Here is a 5910-nt window from a genome sequence, read left to right as displayed (position 1 = left end):
TTTGAATGGTATCTTCCCACTTCTTGATGTTCGCCAAGTATGTTCCCTGGTGGATATGCGATGGGATGCTATCCTTGTGTTGATAGCGGTATTGACAATCCAGGCCCAGCAGAGGTCTTCCCAATTCTGCAATCCAGGCCCAGTGATGGTCTTTTCAAATCTGCAATCCAGTAGTTTCATTTATCATGGCATGTGCGTAGTACCCGACTGATGAGGCCGTAGTACCTGATGAGGTAGGAAAAAAGGGGAAAAAACATAGATTAGATTCCCCCCTCACGCTTCCTAATTCAGTGGGAATGAATTCATTGCCCCTGCCTCAAATTTGGTTTCTTGCGACATACATCGGTACGTGGAGAATTCGATTGAATACAGTGAAATCGATATCGGGTGTTCCATATTGCTTTGTAATTCCAGCAATACTTGGGTTTAATATGTCTGTTTGCAGTATTTAGCTCACCTAGTACGTAAGTTTGCTGATGGACGTATATTTTTGACGACCTGTAGTTTCCAATTGTTAAATAAATGTCACATGATATCGATTTATTCTGTCCAAGTGGTTTGTGTATGTCACTACTGTGATGTTGTTAATTATAAACGGACATGCAAAATGGTGAACTGCAGGATAATATGCTTTGCCAATAGAGCGTACTCAAAATTTCCAAACTAGGTTTTACGCCTAGTGTCTATAGTGATGACGACTCCAGAGTAGTCCATATGCCACCATGTTTTGGGTGAGAGCAGTTTTTAAATTAGCACCTGCAATGGAAGGTTCAGTTAAGTAGTTGGAACGTGGCTCCCATACTGCCACTGTTGAATGTAGGTGATACCATTAATTGTTACAGGTTGTGTCATACTGACTCTCCTATGCCAAGTTAAAGATAAGTGGGTAGAGTGTTGAATACCAAATAGTCAACAGTAGAGGATTTATATTTCAAGGTACTGCAATACTGGTTGAAGTGTGGAGTGGACGGAGCAAGCCCCTCCCCATCTCCCTGTTCCAAATCAATTGATATATGGTCCCTTGATAAGGGACGAGTCAAAATAGAACTAACAACAACAGATACTCTGCTTGATCTTAGTCAAGGCTGAGAGCGATGGTTTCAATCGTAGATCTAGCTGGATTGCATGACAAGCTCGGCTAAAAGAATAATAGCTAAAGCTGTGATAGCTATACCCATGGATTAGATGTCGTTAATATCATTGGAAGTTGCCATGACGATAGTTCCTTAATATAGCCGGGGCTGGTTAGAATATCTGGAACCAGTTTGGCTGTAATAGCCATAGTCGATAATTAATACTGCCAAGTTATCTCCAAGTTTTTTGAATGGGTACTGAATAGTATTCATCTTTTAAGTTGATGTCTACCATTAAGTATGCTTGGAATGAAAGGTTGGCAGTTTCAATATTCCAAGGCATTCTCACAGTCCTGTAATTTTTTAAGTTGAGGGCAGGTTTTATAACTTCCAATATTGGCGATACTCAAGTGGCAAGTCAATGATGGTGCGACATATACCATGTTGAGATTTTTAGAGCCAAAGGTTCATACTGGGTTTATTATGACCCCTTGATATCAATGATGGCGACATTACCATCTTGGTTAGTTGGTACCAAAGGTTCATCTAGGCTTCTATATGACCCCTGTATAATTATTACCCCCAGTTGCTAGTCCCTCATGTTCTTATTAGTGGGAGGGTAGACCCCTAGGGTGCATGCTGTACTGGTATTGTATGGTCCCTGGGAAGGGACATATCAGATATAAACTGATAAGGCAGTTACTACTAATCTTAGCCAAAAGGCCGAGCAGGATGGGATCTAATTTAATTTTATCTTTGAATGCTTTATTAGTACAAACCCTTCATCTTTTGTGTGATGGCAGGAACCATACTTATCTTATTTCACTGTTGTTCCGTGGTGTGTTCATCTCTTCGGTTTCCGGTTCCTTGTCCATAGGGATGGTGTTGTTGGGGGTGGCACATTAGCACACCGAGCTTACACCAGTACTATTAGCTGGACGCCTACTGGTGGACGCGTAGAGGCACTGCTGCTGGTTTCGTGTGGTGCTCATTCCAGACCCTGCCCTCGAGATGCCGAATTTTGGATACTTCTCCAGTTTTTTAGGCTTGGTTTGATAACTTAGCCAGCTAGCAGGATCTATGTTTGAGAGGTCGGCATTCTCACAGTCCTGTAATGTTTTAAGTTGAGGGAAGGTTTTATAACTTCCTAAGAAGTTGAGGAGCACTGCAAGCAGTAGGGTCAGGTGTTTTGCCATACTACCCTGTCCGTCTGAAATGAGCATGCGAAATGATAACCGACGTCAGGGATATCAAACGCATTTTAAGATATTTGGGTTTTAAAGCTATGCTCAATGTACCCCCCCAATAACGGTGGGCACTTTGAGTAAATGCAATTTAGGGGAGGCGTGATGAATCCAACACCTCATGACTACCTATCTTGGAGAGGTTTTTTGAAAAGAACAGGTAGTAAGCTGGCCATCAGTTGAGACTGAAAAGTCATCTCGCTAGTGGTGGAGCCACATAGCGGCCACACCCAGCAGCTCTTCCTGATCCTGTACCTCAAGCATACTCCCGATAAACTTCAGCCAGTGACCCCTCTTCTTGACCAGTCCAGTCTGGTCCCCATCAATCCCTCGACAAGGGAGATGGCCAATGCTGTTAGGCACTGGAGTGGGAGTGTTAGCTCCCTTGGCGGACTTGCCCCTGCTCCTGAGGCAAGTCTCGCTGGAGTTTTTAGCTCCATGACCTTCCTCTGGTTTGGAAAAACAGACACTCTTTTTTCTTGTTGGAAGTGCTGATTCCATCTTCCATGTCTGTCTCCAGCCTGAGGTTGGTCCTGACCTTTGCTGTTAGAGGCTGTCTGCCGTTTTTGGGCGGCATTTCAGCTGTTCTCGGGCGGCAAGTCTCCTTGTCGGGAGTCTGCAGGGGTGCCGGCCGGTTTTTGAATTTCCCTCCAGTCCGCTGCTGTTGGTCAGACAGCTGTTTAGCGGACCGGGCATCAGCGCAGCACCCGTGTCTGTGGACCGCAGCGTGTGGGGTCCCGTTGCCGCCTCTCCCCCCTCCACTGTCGGCTCCTTCCCTGGAGTCGAACGGGGGCCGCTTCCCTCTGCTGCTTTGCTCCCCCGGGAGCAAAAACAAACGCAAAGTCGTTAGTTTAAACTGAAGGTAAGTACTTACCTAACGGTCCTTTCCTTCAGGCTTGAATCGGGAGCGCCTGACTCCCGCTGCGTCGCTGTTGCCTGCGTGAACGCAATGTCGCACATGCGTGCTGAGCGGGCTCTTCACGTAGTCACTCAAGTGACTCCGAAGTAAAATTGTATCAGTGTGCTGGGTCCAGGAAAGATCTTCGGAAAAATGTACGCCCAGGAAGTTATTGACCCTCTCCACCATCGTCCAATTGATATGAACAGGATTGTGGGTACTCATCCTCCCCTACCAAAAAAGCAGCAAACCAGAGGACTGGGAGAAATTTAGAATTCAACAGAGGAGGACAAAGGGGTTAATTAAGAGGGAGGAAAAAAAGAGCATGAAAGAAAGCTTGCGGGGAATATAAAAACGGACTGTAAAAGCTTCTTTAGATATGTAAAAAGGAAAAGATTAATGAAGACAAATGTAGGTCCCTTACAGTCAGAGGCAGGTGAATTTATAATAGGAAACAAGGAAATGGAGGAACAGTTAAACAAGTACTTTGGTTCTGTCTTCACTAAGGAAGACACAAACAATCTCACAGAAATACTAGTGGACCAAGGATCCAGTGGGAGGGAGGAACTGAAGGGAATCAACATTAGTCAGGAAATGGTTTAAGGTAAACTGTTGGGACTGAAGGCAGATAAATCCCCAGGGCCTGATGGTCTGCATCCCAGAGTACTCGAGGTGGCCCTAGAAATCGTGGATGCATTGGTGATCATTTTCCAATGTTCTATCGACTCTGGATCAGTTCCTGTGGACTGGAGGGTAGCTAATGTAACCTCACTTATTAAGAAAGGAGGGAGAGAGGAAATGGGGAATTATGGACCAGTTAGCCTTACATCGGTAGTACACAAAATTGCTGGAGAAACTCAGCGGGTGCAGCAGCATCTATGGAGCGAAGAAAATAGGTGACGTTTCGGGCCGAAACCCTTCTTCAGACTCTCCAGTGTACCTTCGATCTTCCAGCATCTGCAGTTCCTTCTTGAGCCTTACATCGGTAGTGGGGAAGATGCTTGAGTCGATTATTAAAGATGTTATAGCAGCGCATTTGGAAAGCAGCGACAGGATCGGTCAAAATCAGCATGGATTTATGAAGAGGAAATCATTCTTGAGATTATTTTCTGGAGTTTTTTGAGAAGAATGGATAAGGGAGAGCCAGTGGATGTGATGTATCGAGACTTTCAAAAAGCCTTTGACAAGGTTCCACACAAGAGATTAGTGTGCAGAATTAGAGCACATGGTATTGGGGGGTAGGGCATTGACATGGATAGAGAACTCGTTGGCAGACAGGAAACAAAAAGTCGGAATTAACGGGTCCTTTCAGAATGGCAGGCAGTGACTAGCGGGGTACCGCAAGGCTCAGTCCTGGGACTCCAGTTAGTTACAATATATATTAACGATATAGACGAGGGAATTAAATGTAACATCTCCAAGTTTGCAGATGACACAAAGCTGGGTGGCAGTGTGAGCTGTGAGGAGGATGCTATAAGGCTGCAGGGTGACTTGGATAGGTTGGGTGAGTGGGCAGATGCATGGCAGATGCAGTATATTGTGGATAAATGTGAGGTTATCCACTTTGGTGGCAAGAACAGGAAGGCAGGTTATTATCTGAATGGCGTCAGATTAGGAAAAGGGGAGGTGCAATGAGACTTGGGTGTGCTTGTACAGCCATAATTGAAAGCAAGCATGCAGGTACAGCAGGCAGTGAAGAAAGCAAATGGTACGTTGGCCTTCATAGCGAGAGGATTTGAGTATAGAAGCAAGGAGGTTCTACTACAATTGTACAGGGCCCTGGTGAGACCACACCTGGAATATTGTGTGCAGTTTTTGTCTCCTGATTTGAGGAAGGGCATTCTTGGTATTGACGGAGTGCAACGTAGGTTCACCAGGTTAGTTCCCGGGATGGCGCGACTGTCATATGATGAAAGAATGGGTCGACTGGGCTTGTATTCACTGGAATTTATAAAGAAGAGAGGTGATCTTATAGAAACATATAAAATTCTTAAGGGATTTTACAGGCTAGATGCAGGAAAAATGTTCCCCATGTTAGGGGAGTCTAGAACCAGGGATCACAGTTTAAGAATAAGAGGTCGGCCATTTAGCGCTGAGATGAGGAAAAACATTTTCACCCAGAGAGTTGTGAATCTGTGGAACCCTCTGCCACAGAAGGCATTGGAGGCCGATTCACTGGACGTTTTCAAGAGAGAATTAGATTTATCTCTTCGGGCTAATGGAACCAAGGGATATAGGGAAAAAGCAGGAATGGGGTACTGATTTTAGATGATCAGCCATGATCATATTGAATGGCGGTGCTGGTTCGAAGGACCGAACGGCCTACTCCTGCACCTATTTTCTATGTTTCTATGTATGTTGAATTGTGTTAGTGATCGCTGGTCAGTGCGGACCTGGCAGGCCGAAGGGCGTGTTTCCGCACTGTTTCTCCACGGTAAACTATACTAAAACTAAACTTGCCGCTGCTCTGCTCTGGCGTTGACAGCTCGACTCTCCTTTCCTCAGCTCTTCTTGCCGAAGCCTCTCGAGCCAAAGCATCAAGTTGCACTTTTCCTCAACATAGCACCTCAACGTGGCAGCTCCCAATACAACGCTCCTGTCTACATGGTTTTCTTTTCATTCACCACTCTGCCTCTTGCTCAGCTAAACGGATGCCTGTCTGTCTCTATGTCCCATCTTCTCAATCAAGTGGTGG

The 5910-nt window shown here is 45.4% G+C and overlaps 1 pseudogene; it reads right to left on the bottom strand.

Moving 5' to 3' along the window:
- Positions 1-921: 921 nt before the first annotated feature.
- Positions 922-1096, bottom strand: LOC129708064 (U2 spliceosomal RNA; annotated as a pseudogene).
- Positions 1097-5910: the final 4814 nt, after the last annotated feature.

Source organism: Leucoraja erinacea, chromosome 22, assembly GCF_028641065.1.
Source record: "Leucoraja erinacea ecotype New England chromosome 22, Leri_hhj_1, whole genome shotgun sequence".
Taxonomy (NCBI): Eukaryota; Metazoa; Chordata; class Chondrichthyes; order Rajiformes; family Rajidae; genus Leucoraja; species Leucoraja erinaceus.
Note: the sequence above shows the minus strand (reverse complement) of the source record. Positions and strands in the feature narration are given on the sequence as shown.